The following is a 19,207-nucleotide window of genomic DNA, read 5'->3' on the forward strand; positions in this document are numbered from 1 at the left end:
CCATTAGTCGTGTGCCTTATTTGTCAAACATTAGCAGATGGCACTAAGTACTCCATCTATGCATGGGAAACAATGGACAGAAACCTAAGTTTCTGTGTTAAATGGAACATTTAAGCTCCTTCAATGTACCCATAAGGCCTCATTCCAGTCAACACAGGTACCTCCAATGGCAGCTTCATCCCATCTATATCAATATGTGCAAGGAATTATCCTCTGAAAGTGCCCATTTTTCTGCAATGCCTAAGGCAAGTTTAAATTAATAAAGGCATTAAAGCTAGTGCATATGGTCAGCCTCTGACATGCAACTGCCTTTACTGCTTAATTGTTAGGATGATCCCTGGTGTAGTTTTGACTTGGGTCATCTAGCACTCTCCAAAACAAAGTCTGGACATATTTCAGGAGCTAGCCAGGAACTCTTCTCAATACTCACAAAAGAATGGACCTGTCTCATTTTATTTACTGGACTAGATGTAGCTTACATAACTAGCTTAGGTGATGTACTTATAATTACAACATGGCTCTAGACTAGTTGAGATGGATACCATCCAGTATGACTGAAGTCTTCATAGCTGGCCAATGACTGCAGACAGTCTACTAAGAACAAGAACTTTGGTCATACAGTTCCAGATAGAGTTACTACTTCCAAATCTTGTCTGACCTAAAAGCGGCTGTGATAGCATTTTTCATGCTTAGAATTGGCCTCATTGTACTAACAGCTATATAAACAAGACCTAACAAAAAATATCTCAAATGCACTGAATAAGACAATGAACACCCAGGGGCAATGGGATATAAACTGATAAAGTATGCATCAGCAGCAGCATGGTCTTTCAGTTAAGCAGTGTACATTTTATGGAATCTCAGAATCATCTAGCTTGGAAGGGGCTTTTAAGATCATCTAGTCGATCATACAGTCTAACCATGGGCAGAAATATCTTTCCACTAGACCAGGTTGCTCAAAACCCCACCCCATCTGACCTTGAACACTTCCTGGGCTGAGGCATCCACAGATCTAAGAACAACCTGTGCAGATGTATCACGACCCTCATAGTAAAAAATTTCTTCCTGTCCAATTTAAATCTACCCTCTTACAGTTAAAAACTGTCCTTGCTCTGTCACTGCAGGCCCTGCATAAAGTTTGTCTCCATCTTTCTTCTAAACTCCCTTTAAGTACCAAAAGGCCACAATGAGGTCTCCCCAGAGCCTTCTCCAGGCTGAATAGCCCCAGATCTCTCAGCCTTTCCTCATAGGAGAGGTATTCCAGCTGTCTGACCAATTTCATTCCTCTGGATGTACTCTAACAGGTACATGTCCTTCTCACACTGGGATTTACATTTCTAAACGTTCATCTATTCATTCTTTCATGGTTGTTCAGTACTGACACACAATTTCACCCTAAAACAGATATGATACATACCAGCAATAATACCATGATGCAGAAACAGGCATCCCATGTTTAAGACATTTCCTTCAGTATTTCACCTTACTGCTTGGCTGTTGGATGTTAGGGAGGATGAAGACTGCTGTAACTAAAGGAAAATTTTCATATTTTTTCTTATATCAAAGGCTGTTGTGCAATATGATAGGCAGCATGTAAAACCAACATGAGCAATCTATTTTCCTTTACAGTCTCTCACATTAGCCGTAAATACATAATTTCCTCCATAGTGACTTCTCAAGGGCATTAGGCAATCTGGATGTAATTCATTTGACTTATATTTTGCGGGGTTGTATTCTCCCATGTTACTGCTTTGTCATAAAGGGACTGCATAAAGAGCATCCCAGAATACAGGCAGACTTCAGAAGGAAATTTTTTTCAAAGCGGTAAGTTGGCTGTTTGCTATGGCCTATCATGTGGAATGTAGTCAAAAGGTACAAACAATCTGTGTGTCTAGCCTCAGTTAAGTGGAGAGTGGGACTTGTTTCATGGTCAAATACTTAGACTCCCTGGAACAATTTGTTTGATTCCTGGAAGAGCTCACTTGGACACTGAGATTTCCAAGGCTCCACTGGATGCCATGAAACTCACTGTGGGAGCTGCCGCAGCCTGCTAGCCAAAAAAATTAAAAACCTGAAGTCTTCTTACTTGTGGTAAGTAAGTTTTTACACACTGTGGCAGGTTTCACATGACTCAAATGAGTCATGACCTATGACCAAAGCAGTACTTGTAGTCAGCGGTACAAAGTATGTCATTGTGGTTATTTGGCTACTTGTCTCATCCCAGCTGTAGCTGTAGGTAAAAGCTCTTGATGATTAGTTATAAAATATTCTTTAAGATAGCCTAGGCTAAAAAATATTCTGAAGTGATGCAACATTCACAAACATCAGTACAAAGTGTCCCATAAACTTCACATGGGTTTTAGCTCAGGCCCTGAGGGGACATACTTTACTAAGTGGGCAGGGAAAGTTAGCAGTCAGGAGGTGATTATCATCTTTACATAAGCCTCACATCTGACTGCTGGGAGTAGGAATTCCAGCTGGGAATGTTCAAGCCACTGTCTGTGTTGAAGTTATGTCATCAAAAATATAGCTCTTGGCTGGAGTAATTTCAAATAATAAAAGTTTCTGCAGTTTGTAAAATTGGGTTTTGGATATATAGAAGGCAGTCTAATGTCTCAGCATTGCTCTCCAAACATCATCTTTCACTTTAAAACAGTGTTAAGGGCCAAATTCTCTGTGTGGCTTCAACCCAGACTCTAACTCTGCACAGGGTGAGTAGCCTTTTAAATATACTGGTCTTGAAAAGTGTACAGTTTAATTCACACACAACCAACAAGGAATGGCAATGGACCAACACAGAGTGAATGATCATAAGTAAGCCAGAACATTTCATTTGTTTCTTTTTTAAAAAATGTCAGGAGTGGTTTTGAGAGGGTTTATTAGAAGGGCAGCTGGAAGAAAAAATGCATCAGGTGAAATCAAAAAGCAGAATGAGGTTTCATAATGCCTCATAATTCATAGTGAAGCTTAAAACAAGCAGAGAAGCAACATGTGATAAGTGTCAGAGTCACTTATGGAAAAATGGAGAGCCAAAGAAAGCATGAGAGTGTGCTCTTCCAGCCCTGTAGGAGAAGCAGCATCCTAAACCTGTCACCTCCTTGGGGTTAGTGTGCTCAGCTACCAGTGCAGCTGCAGTATGTAAAACCACTGCTATAACTTTCTGAAGTTACAATAAATGTAGCACACTGTGGCTCATGATCTATGGCACATTGACTTTGGAGAGGTGAGATGTATTTTATTAATCTCAGGTGGAATATAGCCTTCCTAATTCAAGCTATGGCTGTAAACAAGCAGTGCTTGGGCACGGGCACGAATGATGGAATGCAGCCATACACATTTCTTTTTTTGTTGGCATGACTGGCACTTTTTCAGCCAGTTAGTGGTCTTGCAGGCATCATTCAGGCACTGACATGCACTAGGAGCCCTTCCAGCAGGCGAGGTGTAATTTCAGTGGGGCAAGGAAAACGAGTGACAGACTTAAACAACATGAGCATGGCTACTCTATGCTGTGTGGCCTCAGAGCTAGAGAACAGGCCCTTGCTCTGCTCAGTTTATTAGCTTGGGTCTTGTCTTAGATGTCTGAACAAGCACAGAGGTTGTCACTCTCTCTAGAGGTGTTTAGAGCAACCAGCTCTCCACCTGTGGGCAATCTGCAGTATTCTGTTTGGAATTTGGTAATTCACAGGGCACCTATCAAGGTCCACACCTTGATTTGCTAGAACTTAGGAACCTGTACCACAGGGTGTCTGCAATTCCCTCCACCTCTCTACAAGCGTGCAATGTTTCCAGCAGAAATGAAGGCACGGCAATCTGATATCATCAATGTGCTCTGAATAACGGTGATATTAATTAATGTCTTATTAAGTATTCCCCCCACAGAAGAACATGTTCAACAAAATAATACGTCTTTTCTTTGAATTAATTATTATAATAAACCTTAAGATTTTCTTAACTCAGAACAAATTACTTGAACAAACTGTATCATGCAGATTAATATTTTAATTGAGTATGTAATTCAAGGCATGCAAAACCAGCACTGCTTACATTTAGGGAGCCATGGTGTTATCGTTCCTTAAACCTTCAAAGTCAAACTCACTTCTGACATATTCAGTACTTTGGTTTTGACTTTTCAAAAGAATCTCACAAGACTGAAGAATTTCGGGGTTTAATATAGGAGGCATGAATGCAAACAGTTCTTTTTTTAAAAGGAAATGTTCTGTATGTTCTTCCACCCACCATAAACTTCTTTGGCACCAAACACCCCTCCAAGCTCGTTTCAGCTTTAATCCCACTTGTGGCCATAAGCCTCACTTTTGGCAGGTTTGCAGCCTCTATTTATTAGCAACAACAGAAGTTGTCTGTCTTAAGACACCTCTTGTAGCAGCAGCAGTCCTCTTGGTCAGGCCAATAGGCTGGGAAGCGTTACTCCCTGTATGCAGACTGTGTAACACCTACCTATGCAGGAGGCTTTGATTTTGCTAGAATCTGAGCACCCAGAAGGAAATATCCACACACTGTTCAGTGCCCTCTTTGTCATTCAGATAAATTTTCATTACAGAAGAATGTTGTTAAACTCTGTTTGTAAGGCAAGAAATAATCTTGCAGAAAAACATTTCTTGCAGAAAAACATTTCTACAGAGCCATTCTGCTATCCAGTTTTTCCTGTGATATGTTTGAATTTGGCCATTATTAATTATTAATTAATTGTCATATTTTATTGTAGCACTCCTGCTCAATGTCAGATAAGCCGTGTCAAGAAATGTATAGGTGTTTTGAACTTCCAGGCTAAAGTGACAGTGGCTATTAAATAGTGAACTGTTATAAAAGAAGCTGAGGCCCCATAAAAGGAATAAAATTGGATGAAGGCTGTCTCCAGAGATTTTCTTCTCATCTCCCACAGACTTATATTAGTCCACCAATTTTTGATTAATAGCTCTTTATGGGGTGGGGTAAATTTCTAGGAACAAAGTAAAACCTGTGTTAAAGTGGCACAAGTTGCCAAAACCAACAGATATAATCTCCTTCTTTTAAAGGCATGTAAACAAACGTTTGGTGATGAATCAGTATGGTCATTAAGCCTTGACCTTAACTACCTTTATACTGACAATCCATAGCTATGTGAGGTGAAATGTGAGAGATCTTAAGGTTTCTGTTAAAAGTCATCAGTCTTCCAAGAAATTTTCTTGGCCAGATTAAATAAATCACATTTTTTTCTTTTACACATTCATGTCGGGGGGCGGGAGGAGTAATTAAATTTCAGGCACCTTTCATGTCATTTGGATACTTCAGTTAGCACTGTTCAAGGATATTCAGCACATTACATGCCATCAGCTGTGTGGGTGAAAAGGAGGTATTGACAAGATGAGTATTTTCAGGAAAAGACGTTGACCTTTATATCATTTTTTAAAGGAAGAGTCAAAAGGGTTTTGGCTGAGTTGGATTTCTTCGTTTGTTTGTTTGATGGTTTTAAGTGTTAAAACAGCTGGATATTTCTAGTATTTCTCTTCTTTTTTTTTTTGTTTAGGAAAAAATAAAAAGAAGGCAGAGCAGCTACTGTATTTACTTAGTTTAAATTCATGAGTAGATTCAGTTCAGATGAACCTGCATCTTCAAAAAAATCTACCATTCGGTCCCCAGATTTGTCTTCTTGTAGTCAGATATATTGGCTTAAAAATACAGTGTCCAGCTGTCTCAGTGTATACACTTCTTAAAGACAGTGGAGGTGAAATTAAGTTTATAGAATTATAGCTTAAGAAAGAGAGGCATAATCAGAGTCTTGCTCAAAATCAGGCATCTGTAGCATTCAGAAAACTTAGCCTTATGTGAATTCTACAGCAGATGTGTCATCTAGTTCTACTTTATATGGCCCACTGGTAAATTTAGCAGAATTCATGAAGAAGTGCTGGTCAAAACCACATACTTTCAAGAAATGTGTGGAAGATGTGGAGGGTGATTGCATGCACTGGTCCTCTCCTGAGGCCATGTTTATGTCCTCTTTGCAGCCAAACATTTCCATGAACTGCCAAGGTCTCAGTGAGGACCACTGTGCTCCACCACCGCAGGTCTCTGGTTTCCTAGGGGACATGGCAGTTCTCTTTGCCTCATTTCTTCTCCTCTGCCACTCTCCAAATACACCTAACCTATTTCTGTTGCTCATACAAATGCAAAACCAGTCTCATTTTTCACTTCAATAAACGTCTTCAGAATAAACATTTATATGCACTTTGAAGAAGTTTCTTCAGTTAGTTTGTTCAGTTCTCCCTCACACCTATGCATATTTTAAACAACCAGAACATTCTCAAATACTTGCTGCATAATGACCACCTCTTTTTGTTTGTTCTTTCTGAATCTTTGTATGGCTTCATTTGATGGTCCTGTTTTTGCACAGGACAAGAGACAGAAATAGATGAAATTCCACCTTGTACGACTTCCCTGAACTTGTTCAACAGATTAACAGCAGGTCTGAGACTATGTATTCTTATTCTGTACTTTCTTGTTTCTGCAGAAATGTCTATTTTACTTTTTTCCTGAGCTATTTCTAAAGCTAGAGAAACTGTCTTCATTATTTCCCATTCAGAAACATTAATTCACCCTAAGATAGTACCCCATGAATTAAAGACCATTAAGCCCTCTTGCTTGGAGATGTTACTGGGGGGGGGACCAAATTGCCTAGAACACTCTTGCCAGAACTGCAGGCCTGAATTCAACATCCTGTTAAAGCAGTAGTTGCAGCGATATTCATAATAGGTTTTACTTTGCATCATTTTTTGTGCTTTTGCTCTAGGCGCTCAGGAGTAGGAACTATCCTGGTTAGTATCAAAAAAAGCTCAGCAGTGGTCTTGCTCCTCACCTTGTATTTAATGGAGTGAGGGCCACAAAGGACACTGCCTTCCCACAGAAGTTTCTATCCAAACATCTTATATTTCAGCCCTGCTGTTCATGTCTCTATGTGTTCATGTTTAAATGAAACCACTCTTCATCTTCCTCGAAGGTTTTCTAGCTCTGTGTTGCTCACATCATTGTGCCATATGTACAGTATGGATGTGTTGTTCCTAGTGTAGCTGTTAAACCCCATATGCTTCAGTCTGTGGGAAAGAAAATATATACGCAATCAACAGGCTATTTCTCATGTAAATTTTTCTTCAATGCATTAAAAGGGATTTTCCACTGAGATTTAATATTCATTGTTCTTGAATTATTCAAGCAAATCCCACAACCATGTTTGAAAATTATTTATTTATTTATTCCCTAAAATTCAGGGGCAGTATATGCCACTATGATATGAAAATTCTGTATAAATAGCAACCAGTACACAAAATCAAATGAGGAGAACAATCTCTACAGTCAGTTTATGTCATCTGATATTTCAAAGTGTTATCCATGTGTGCCCTCCTTCTGAAAGTTATTTTGCTATTGTATATTGTGGAATTTAGTACAGCCATGTAGCAGATGATGTAACTTAATTCTGCAGTTCTTTACCTCTGGAATAATGTTTAAGGGTAATTTGTTATTGTTCCAGAATCAAGCACTATGCAATGCAGGGATAATCTAACACCTTTCCTATAGAAAGAACACCTTTCCTGTGGAAAGAATATAAGCAATGAGACAACACTATGTTAGGGAACTGGTTGACATACACAGTAAGTAGACTATGCTCTGCTCAAGTCACTTAATGATGAATTACCATTTTTAAGAAGTGATGCCCTTAAGTAACAGAAGTCCAAGACTCTTAGTTGTTTTCCAGGGTGAGACCTTAACCGCAGGCAGATTTACAATGAGGCTATAATTCTAGTGTGTCTAGGATAACTAGTATGCCCTGCATGTCTTGGGAGTACCAAGCTAATAAGAATAACTTAAATAATATTCAAAAGAACATTTGAGGATTTAAACTGTGACATCCATGTGCTTTGCAAAACCACGTGGTGTTTGCTTTGCAAGCCTGTTCTTGATTTACAGACTGTAGAAGGTACAATAAAATATTGCTATTTCAAAGACCACAGTCAGGTGCTTTTTTAAAAGTGCCTGCTAGCTCTTCAGAGACAGTGTCTATTGCAATCTTCAGAAAAACTGTGTTTTTCTCTTCTTTGATATGGCCCTCTTAGCTTTATTTCCAAGTGTTTCTCAAATATTTATAGACAGTTAAAATCTTTAAAAGCATTCAATCAAAGCCAATAAGAGACAATTATCTCAAGTTTGTGTCTAGTAAACACTAGTATAACACAATATTAATGGAAACCATCATTTCTTTTAGTACATCACTTCTGATCATTACTAACTCATGGATAATGAAATAAATTTTATCATCCATGCCCAGTCCAATGCTATTTAACAGCCAGTGATGAAGAACATATATTCAAGCAGAAAACTAACTGCCAGTGTGACCTGGCAACTAACTGGTCAAATTAACTGCTAGTGTGACAGAGAAAAAGGGGACTGAATCACACATCTACCTGAAGCCTGCAGGCTGCTTAGGCACGTATGGAGAGTAAAATCAGCAGATCACTAGTGGCCATTATTTTCCCCTGAATAACCTAATGGTGTTAATGAAAACCAAATAAAAAGTAGTAGTGAATGAATCAAAAATAGACCCTTAGTCTATTTAAAGAACATCGGAGAACATTTTACTGCCCACAGACATGTTCCCTGGTATGATTTTTGGCTCAGGTCAGCCACGTAGAATTAGCATGGGCCAGGCACCATTCTCAATGAATAGTTGCATAGAGCACATCTTCTTTCTTCCATTAAGACATTTAAATAGCATGGATGCAGCCAGAACAAACTTGTTGGCCTTCAGACTAGAAAACAGGTCCTGACATTGTTCAGTGTACATATCTGGATTTTAGTTTGTTCTGCCTCTGAGTCACCTGAAAAGCCTGATACACAGCAATAAGATGATGATACAGTGTAAGACATGATGTGTGAATGTCTGTGTAAATTCATCCACCAACTCCAGGAAGGATAGGAAAGAGAGTAAGATAGCAGCTCAGTCCTTGTGAGACCATCACTGAAGGGATAGCATCAGTAAATCTTGCACAGAAAGACAATGAGGGAGACCTCCATCACTTGCGTGGTTTCTTACAGCTCAAAAAGCCCATGCAACTCTCACAGCCTCTCATCAGGCACATCAGCCAACATTTGTTCCAGGTACTCTGCAGGAAAAAAAGAGAAAAATGGCCATTAAAAATAGCTGAAGAGCAAGGCAGGTAAAGGTGTTGATCATCTCCCCCTCCATGACACCCAGGTTTTCTTCCAAACAGTATGCAGCAGAAAGGCTGAAATTCAAAATGTACTTTTTGTTTTGCTGAATCTGATTAATTGATACCTGTTGTTGGGTTATGAAGGTGTTGCTTTTTATTTTTCTGACTACTGGAAACCTAGTGCAGATGTTTTTTGTCAGTTTTTGTATTTACTATCAGTGATCCAAAAAATCAGCTAATGATGCAGCACATTCTGGTAGCTGCAGAACTAGTGAATCATCACAGCAAAAGCACTACATTGTCAAAGCATGTCCAGTGAGGCTGATCAACTGAGATCATAGTTCTGCAGTTAATGAAAGGCCTGATCTCTTTGGATGATGAGGCCAGATGGAGACCACGTGAGCCTGCCTTGGCAGGGACTCTGGCCCAGATTCTGAAATCTGCTTGCATATTAGATAATTCTCCAGTGCTAAAGAAGGAATTTAAACCTTCAGTTTAAAATCTGCCCTTCTATCTGTTACTTCTAACAAACCCCTGGAGTCCCAAACTGACCTCATGTAGAAGACCTCCTTGTGCTAACAGGAAGAGAGAATGAGCAAGTGAAAACATACACATATGCATGCACACACTTTTTGAAAAACACATTAACAGAAGACAGCATTTCAAGCTGTATGATAATATAGTGCATTAAAATGCACTCCCAATACATTATTTGTTGTGTGACTGAGTAGAAACAGCATATGCAAATTGATTCTAAGCATGCAGTGTAATTCCCATGCATATGAGTTGTGCAAATGGGAATTCAACTTTGTTATGAGCACTGACTGAGACACGATCTTTGGTCATTTAATTTTTTTCTGTCTCTGTGTCATCAGTCTCCCTGCCTGATAATGAATTTGAATGTGAGTCTGAATGATACCTTCTCATTCTCTATCATGTATTCTCCTGTCATCATGTCATTTCCAGGGAAACACAGTTCGAATCACATCTCGCAGTGATGTGGCAAGAGATTGCTTTTTCCAGAGGAGGAGGAAATGTTTGTCACCTTAATAACTTAAAAGTTGATGCTTTAGAGAACTGTCCACATTACAGATTCATTGAGCTCAGGAACACTGTACCATTTGCCTGGTGAGTTTCATCTTCACGGTAACTGAGAACATGCCCATCAGGCTCACAGAAGGAGAAGCAACATGAGTGAGTGAAGTGACACTGTATGTTATGCAGTTACAAAAAGCAAACACAAGATGAATCATCTATTTTCAGGACCCATTTTCTACTGATGCAATTTTCAGCAGGCTCTTCTTAAAAATTACAGTGGCTTATAATGGACTCCATACCCCTCTTGTTATTGTTTTTCCCTCACATCCTCTTTCAAGTGGCTTTATGACATTATGTGCATAAAGAAAATGTGGGGGATGTATGGCATATTTGATACTCAAAAAATAATGCTGCAGGTGAGAGGACACATCAATGGACAGACTGCCTGCTCCCTGGAATAATCCTGAGTCTCCTGTAAAGAGAAAAAGGTGCTCAAGTAACAAATCCAGGATGTATTTCCAAGTCTGTGAAGTTCTAGGTTTGAGGAGTCAATGGAAGTACAATAAAAACTGTATGGACTGAAGCTGGTAACTCTGAGTGACAGCTCTCTTTCTTCTTAATATACATCTCAAGAAATTTTTCGTGAGAGCAGCTTGACCCATGACCAGAAAGAAGGTATCAGACGAGAAGGTAATTGGGATGGCAGAGCAGCAGCACACTCTTCTTTCAAGAACTTGCTAATTAATGTCTTATTCCTCTGCTTTTGCTTTCTAACAAGTTGTTGAGACACACTGGCAAAAGTGTATGTCTCCATCGCCCTCTAGTGCCAGGTCCACTTTGAAGATGTGCGGCAGCTGTGCGCCCTGGTCGTACCAGGAAGCGGGTATGAAGAGCCCAAGCTGCTTGATAACTTTCATAAAAGGATCAAGAGGAGGAAGCTGGGAGATCTTTTTACGCCGTTATCAGAAATAAACATAGTAAATTATATCAAAAAGTCCAAAGTAAAAGATAATTGAACACAAATTGCCATGCACATGACTACTTAACAAAATGTCAACAGGTAATTGTCATACAGTGTTGTTCACTTTCCTTGATGTTTTACTCAGTAATATTCATAACTATTAAGCATCATTTGCATAGACATGGAACAACGTACATGAGAGATATGGAATCAAATAAAAACAAAAAACAAAAGAACTTTCCCACTTTGTTTATTCAATTATTTATACTAGATATGCAAGTTTGTTCTCCTTTCCAGCTTAAAGGCCAACGAAGAAACAGGGGCATGGAAACTGGGCAGTGGAGGGAAGAGATTTACAGACTGTTTAAAAACCCTTTGATCTTCATTTGGCCATGTTGCTTTGTTGGTTTTTATTTGGATTTAGTTTTACTTGTACGTACTTGGTGCTAACTGGCAGAATACTGTGCATTCATGTAGAATGCAGAAATATGTACTTTTGAAACTAATGTTTATTCATTTCAAGAAGTGATGTGGAAACTTTAAGGAAGGTCCTCTTTACACATTTTTATTTCAACAGGGGCAAATCCCTGGTATTAAACCTGTTGCTGAGATTTGTTTTAGTTTAATTTAGTCAAACCTCTTCTAAATTACAGCAGTTCTCAAAATGCCCTTAAAACTTGTAGTACAACCTGTTCTTTAAAGCTGCCTCTTCTCACCCAGCTGTCTTAGTGTGATTGCTTAACCCATTGCAGAGTTCCTTCTCTGAACAAACAAATTCAGACCCAGCAGTCCCTGGTCTCCAAAGGAAGTTGTAGAACAATTCCTGCTCCTTGGACAAAGAAGTGATTAAAAAAAAATGTGTATTGGCTTGCCATTTTGATCTACTACATCAGAGGGGCCCAAGTGGAAACCAAGAAACCTAAGTGGCCACTCTGCAGGACCAGAGCTGACACCCACTGGAGGCAAAGATGCAACTCCATTTCAGATAAGCTGGTGGAAATGGTCCTTTGTTAAATCCTGTGACTCCTGCATTCAAAACAGGACAAACAAGCATGAAAACATGCTAGCTGCTCAGGTCACAAAGCACATATCAAACCTCCATGGCTGGTCACACACCTTAATATTCATTAATCATCGTTCATGAAAAGAAAAACGTGGGGTTGACAGCAGGATGAATAACAGCTGTGGGTCATTTCTAGAGCCCAGGGCTCTAAATTCTCACTCACACTTTGCAGATTAACTAGATATTGTTAATTTCTGATCCCTACCAGCTCCCCTGGGGTGCTGATATTCTTGATAGCTCTGAAGACATAAGCCAACCTGGAATAAAACCAACCTGAAAGCCACTACCTTTTCTTCCTTTTAACATCACAAAATGGAACAGCTGAGGTGGATAGACAACAATAATTATAACTTAGGGTTTCTTTTGCGTAAGAATTGTCATGTTTTTAACAATTAGGGTGTCACCTAAGCCTCAGTTACACTATAAAGAACAAGAAAAATATTTTCAGAGATCTATGCCTGAAATCAAAAGATAGACACGACCTAACAGTCAGAATGAATGATGCACTCTTTGAAAAACGTGCACAGTCCCAGTATGTGCTTCATAAAACTATGTTTAACACTTTATAGAGCTTGAACTGGCCATGCACACTTTATTAAGTATGTGGAAACAGCTGTTCACAATTAAGTTCTTTATTCTTCAAATACCTACTACCAGGCACAAAATTGACTGCCATATGTAATCCAAGTCGGTGATCTATATCTCCATATAGACATACTCCACAGTATCCTTAAACTGCTTTTCTTTATAATAATATTAGTTTTTCTGCACAGTAAAAAATGGAAACTCGTAGCCTAATTTTCCTCTCATTCCTACCAACATGAATCAAGGCAATGGAGCTGTGCTCATGAAAGCAGATGTAAAATAGAATGATGGTCAAATCCCTATAGTCCATTTTAACTTTTGCAAGTTGCATATCTGAAAACTAAACCAAACACCTGCCAAGCTGCTACCAGTACAAAAGGTCAGTCTTTCAGAGAGCAGCAGAACTCCTCTTTGTGAGAGATATCTTTTCCACAGGAAGGAGGAATTGTCTGTCACAAATATTACGCATAAACCATGGGAACAGGCAGCAACAGCTTGGTCAGAAGGCTGCTTTCCTTGACTCTACATACACCTTTTCCCTTGGCATTATTAAAATATGCAGGAATGGAATATTCTGTTACTTATGCAGAACAAGATACGCAAAGGAAATGGTTTGGCAAGCTTGTTTCCAAGTGTAAAGGGCTTTCTTAGTTCCCAGTAGCCCTGCCAACAAAACTAAAGCTCTTTTAACAACACTCACGTTGGTCTTTCCTTAGGATGCATTTGAATGTTGCTAAGTCTACTAAGGTACTTCCTTTCTTTAGAATTCTTTGTGTCCAAATGTCAAGTAATTACTATGAATGAACATGTTCCAACAGATACTTAATACAAAGCTCAGGAAAGTAGCTCATTATGTGCTGAGGGCCTCAGACATTTGAGGCTGTCTGATAGAGCAGGATATTTAAACAGGTGCTCAGTTTGAACAAACACCCAATTCTGTTGGTTGCAAAACCAAAGTGAAAGCTTGAATCCACGGTTTACAGAAGACAATGTGCTTTGTATGTGCTAATACAATGCTAACACAATGTGCTAATACATTAGTAAGTGAAAGTGCAGTCACCTGTCTCCTTGTTAGCTGTGTCCAGCCCCAAGACAGCAGTGCGATGGAACACCAGAAAAGCAGGTTTTGTGGCATGCCTTTCTTTCTGGGACGTGCAATATGCCCTGCATACAGCTCTCCTTTAGAACTTAATCTCACCAGGAGTGGATAAACACCACAAACACTGCCCAAGGGGGGGCCAGTTCCCAAGCGCCATTCACTGTGAGATGTGTTTGGTTGGGGTTTTTGTAATGGCACGTGGCACATCAAGAAAAGTTGTCAGCCAAGAGCATTTGGGATTTCCCATTGCAGCCTGATCATTTCACTGAAAGAATGAAGGTACTTGAAATAACCTTGATCCCAATTCTGTAGAAATCTGGATTAAGCAAGATGTGCAGTGGCCATTTGGTTATTAGAATATACCAGAATCATATACACTTGAATATGTGATACTAGTTTAATAGGTAATAGTTTTATACTAGCCATGTGTTAAGCAGTATAGATACAGCTGCTAGGAGGAAAGTCTGGGCACAGGGACCGAGTCAGTCACTGTTTGCCAAACTCACAGAATTTAGACGCAGCAATGAAATAACTAGATGTTACCTCGTGCTTTTCTTATTAATTTCCCTGACGAAACTGTGTTCTATAATGGTCAGACTAATATCTCTTTGCTTGCTCCAGTGGACTGAAGTCATGTGAAAACTGGTGTTTCTTTGAAAGCTAGAAGGAAATTGAAGATTAGCGTCAAGGTTCTTGGAAAGGCAACACAAATCTTCATTAGGGCAGTAATGAGCATTAATGCACTGTAACTAAAATGGTCTGTTACCTCTTCTTGTTAGAAACAGGATGATAGATGGAGACCATTTCCTCTTTCTGCTTATCATTGCATTTCTAATGACTTTGGTGAATAAATACATGATTGAACTGGTCACGGAAAAAAACAAGAGCATAAGGCAGTGATTTGGTCATATAACTAACTTTCTCCCTCTAGAGACTACCTCTAGCTATTTAATTTAAATGGCTGAGAACATGGATGTTACACAATGATAAAAACATTCATATGTCTTCCTATGAATTTTGGAGGAAAGTTTTTTTGTTATTTTCTCTCTAACATTAAAAGACCTGTTCCAGATGATGGACCTTAAAGGAATAACTTTCATTTCCATGTTTTCACTTTCACCATTTTTCATTTTCTACCATCCTCCTTGTTTTACTTCAAAACAGATTTATAATTACATCTTATAAGGATATCGGTTAGTGTCCCACACATATTATCACAGACTTGCTTCACTAGTGTGCAGTGCTTTGAAATGCTTAAAAAAAATTAAGGGGTTTTGACATATGGCAGTGGTCTTCAAATTATTGTTCCTTTATAATAACTTTTAATAAAAACCAGAAGAAGTGTGAATTGTAAATATATAAACACATACCATCAAGAAAAAAGCTACCTTAAGACTGCATACATATCAGTCAATTAAGATGAAATGTATTCCTCATATGTTGCAATTATCCCATTGTTAAGTAGTCCAAAATAAGAGAGTCAGAAATAAAGTTCTGCTGGGAAATTATCCAGGCTTTAAAGCATGAAACTGTATAGTAAAGAGACTAAACCATACTCCCACTATCCAGCAACACAAACAATAAATTATTAAACAAATAATAAATAATAAGCAAATAATTATTATATAAGAATTATAATACTGATAGTTCTTTAAGCCATTTCCAAGATAGATTTAATTTAAAAAAAAAAATTTCTTCTCCATTACAGTTGTTATAACTTAATACCGTCTTAATACCATATCTTAATACATAATGTAGATTACCAGTTTTTTAAAGCAAAAGATAAAAATAGAAATATTTCTTGCCTTGTGAGTTTTTCTAAACTTTTTCTAAATTATCTTCCAAAATATCAAAATAATGTACCTAATGATCAAAATAACATACTTAAGGGTTTCATCAAAATGGTGTACTTGTATTCCTATGTGAACAGTGGGAAAGCCCATGCACCCCTGCACATATGCAAAAGTACATCACCCAGATGTGTGTCAGTTCTTCCTGGCATGATGCCTTCAGTCACTTCCAACCACACACATCACGGCTGGCCATGAATTCTGTCTCAAAGGCAAAGTGGAGGAGAAGGACAGCACAAATTATTTTGTGTTGTGCAATGTCTAACTCCCACTTTCCTCTATATCTTATCATCTTGGCTGAATATGAGCCTGCAAGTGGTAGTCAAGAAAGCCAATGGCATCCTGCCTTGTATCAGAAATAGTGTGACCAGCAAGATTAGGGAAGCAATTGTCCCCCTGTACTTGTCACTGGTGAGGCCACACCTTGACTTCTGTGTTGGGTCCTGGGTCCTTCAGCCAAAGAAAGACATTGAGGTGCTGGAGCAGGTCCAGACAAGAAGCAGTGAAGCTGGTGAAGGGTCTGAAAAATAAGTCTTATGAGGAACAGCTGTGGGAACTGGGGCTGTTTAGTCTAGAGAAGAGAAGGCTCAGGGGGGACCTTATTGCTCTCTACAGTTACCTGAAAGGAGACTGTAGTGAGGTGGGGGTTGTTCTCTTCTCCCAGGTAGCAAGTGATGGAAGGAGAGGAAACAACCTTAAGTGACGACAGCAGAGGTTTAGATTGGATATTAGGGAAAATTTCTTCACCAAAATGGTTGTCAAGCATTGGAACAGGCTGCCCAGGGAAGTGGTTGAGTCACCATCCCTGGAGGTATTTAAAAGACATGCTGATGCAGCACTTAGGGACGTGGTTTAGTGGTGGACTTGGCAATGTTAGGTTTATGGTTGGAATCAATGATCTTAAGGGCCTTTTCCAACCTAAATGATTCTATGATACTGTGATCTTTTTTGCTCTATATAAAGTAACATGCCCATGTGCCTTATCTAATTGCCTGGAGTACATTCCCCATAGGTATGTTCCTCTGCGTTTTCAGTCCCATAGCAAGGTTGCCAAGGGCAGCAATGCCAGGAGTGGAAATAATCCCTGACCCAGCCAGACCCTGGTATTCGCAGCATCCCCAGCAATCTCTGTATGCCTAACTGCATTTGGTTATGATGTCCTGGCACAGACCTTTAGGCCAGGTAGCAAACCTGCGTTTTTGTGCTTGAAGACGTGCTGAAGCCATAGGCAAGAAAGCAGGCAACTTCCCACATCTGTATGCAGATACAGTTTAGGGTACTCTTTTACACCAGTCAAAGAAGGAAAATAGCAGCAGCCTTTACATCTAGATTTTTTTGCATCAGAAGAGGCATTTAATCTTGATAGATTTTCACTAATAAATATATCTCTGTGTGGATTATGTCCCAGCATCTCACACAGAATACTTAATGGAAAAATCCCTCTACAGGTAAATACCAGTTCAGCCATTCAAAATTACATATCTACAAACAGCCACTGTTGTGGAGTCAGTTCTTGAAGTGATGAAGGCAAGTGTAACCGAAGTGGGACTAATTTGGCCCTTCACATATGGCATATAAACCTATGCATAAGAGACCACTAATGTGGGGAAGAGGCCAGCCTAGCATTAATTGTGTCTCTAGGCTATGCATTCTTCAGCTGATGCAAGTAAAAATGTACAGATGTCATTTTGGCCCATGGACAGATCCCATATTCTTTTACTGATGCCACAGAAAAGCTGATCATGAACAAAGTGACTAATAAAAATAATATAAAAGCTCTCAATTTTAAGCAATTCACTGCTTCAAAATATCCATACAATTTTTTTAAAAAGCAATGGTCAAATTTACCTTTCTCTGTGTAACTCTTGTAGCAAAGAAGTTGCCATATTTGGCTATAAATTTCTTCATAAAAATGGCACCTATTAATATGAATTTAATATCATATTAAAGTACAAAAAACTCATAAAGACTTATACCATGCAATACAATTTTCCTTTGTGTTCTGTCTTTCCTGTAAAATATGTCCCCAAATCATTTGTAGAATGAACTCATACTATTTAATTTTATGATTTATATTATTAGTTCATATAACTATCAGGCCACGTACCTGGGGCTTTTTGTAGACCTAACTGGAATGAGCCATGCAGTCACTTTGTCTAGTCTCAACAGCCTAAGCAGAGTGAGTACTCAAGAAAACCCTTTCTGCCCTTTATGCCTCCCCTCTCTTCCCCCAATTGCAGCCAAGAATTAGTCACAGCTGCCTTTCTTCAGGTTTTATAAGCCTGTCTTAAGCATTGCTTCCAAAAGGGAGGGAAAGTCAAGCTTGGGCACTGCAACCCATTTAAATTTCACCAGCACTTACTATTAAGTGCAGAGTTTAATCATTTATTAGGAGCAGAGTTGTGGAAAGAGGCTGAGCCTTGAAATCCTTCTACTGCTGTTGCTGCTAGGTAGGGCACTAACAGGGACACGCTCTCTGTCTTTAAGACATTTACAAAGTGCTCTGTTATTCTGCTGTGGAATGATTAAAGAAGTGCTGCTCTCACCCCTCTCCTGTGGTGGCAGAGCCTCATGATGGCACATAAGGAGTGTCCCTGGAGCTCTGCGACATTCTGCACTCCAGAAATATATTCCAGTGCCATTACCCCTGCAAGAATCACAGGTGAAAAGATATTTCACTCCAGTTTAATTCTCTTGTTTGAGAAAGCCACTGTCTCAGCTGCAGCAAACTTTTTGCTATATGAGAAATCCAGGACATGTAGCACATGACACATCCTTCACCACAAGACAGGGTCAAGTAACCTGCAAGCAGATACTAACTTGAAGAATCCCGCGTCTGTCCTGCCTCTCAACATTCTGGCACAGAAGACAAAGGCAAAATTCCCACTGCTTTCAATGACAGAAGGCATCATGAACAACCTTGAAGGGCTTTCACTGGTTAGCTGACTTGATATCATTTGGAAAAAGACCTTTTATTTCCTAGCTTCATGCTGCAGAGACAGATGGACAAATTATTTACTTCCTATCCTAAACCATCCGACAGTGCTGCCACACAGCTGCTGCTTTCACCCCAGACACCATGGGCAGATGAGAGCAGGATCTTTGGCCAGCAGCCATGCAGGAGCAGGGTATCGGATGTGGGGTCAGAAGCAGTGCAGCCGGCAGCAGTGCAGTGCACATGGTCACACAGCCCTCGCCATCTGCCGAGGGGGCCAAGGCTGGAGATCAAGGACTTTGCAGCAGAAGAATGAGAAAGAGGGGCTGGGGGAGATGGTTCCATGACAGGGGCTGAAATTTTGGGTTGTCTTTGAAACTGGCCAGTGTACAATCCACTGGGTTGCACTGATTCCTAGTTCTTTTAAGCACCTCTAGTAGTGTCTGAAAAATGTCTCTGTCAAGCAGAGAGTACAGGCT

The sequence above is a fragment of the Pezoporus wallicus genome, unplaced genomic scaffold (assembly GCF_028554395.1).
Source record: "Pezoporus wallicus isolate ANWC-B61680 ecotype Strahan unplaced genomic scaffold, APGP_CSIRO_Pwel_v1 contig_161, whole genome shotgun sequence".
NCBI classification, from domain to species: Eukaryota; Metazoa; Chordata; class Aves; order Psittaciformes; family Psittacidae; genus Pezoporus; species Pezoporus wallicus.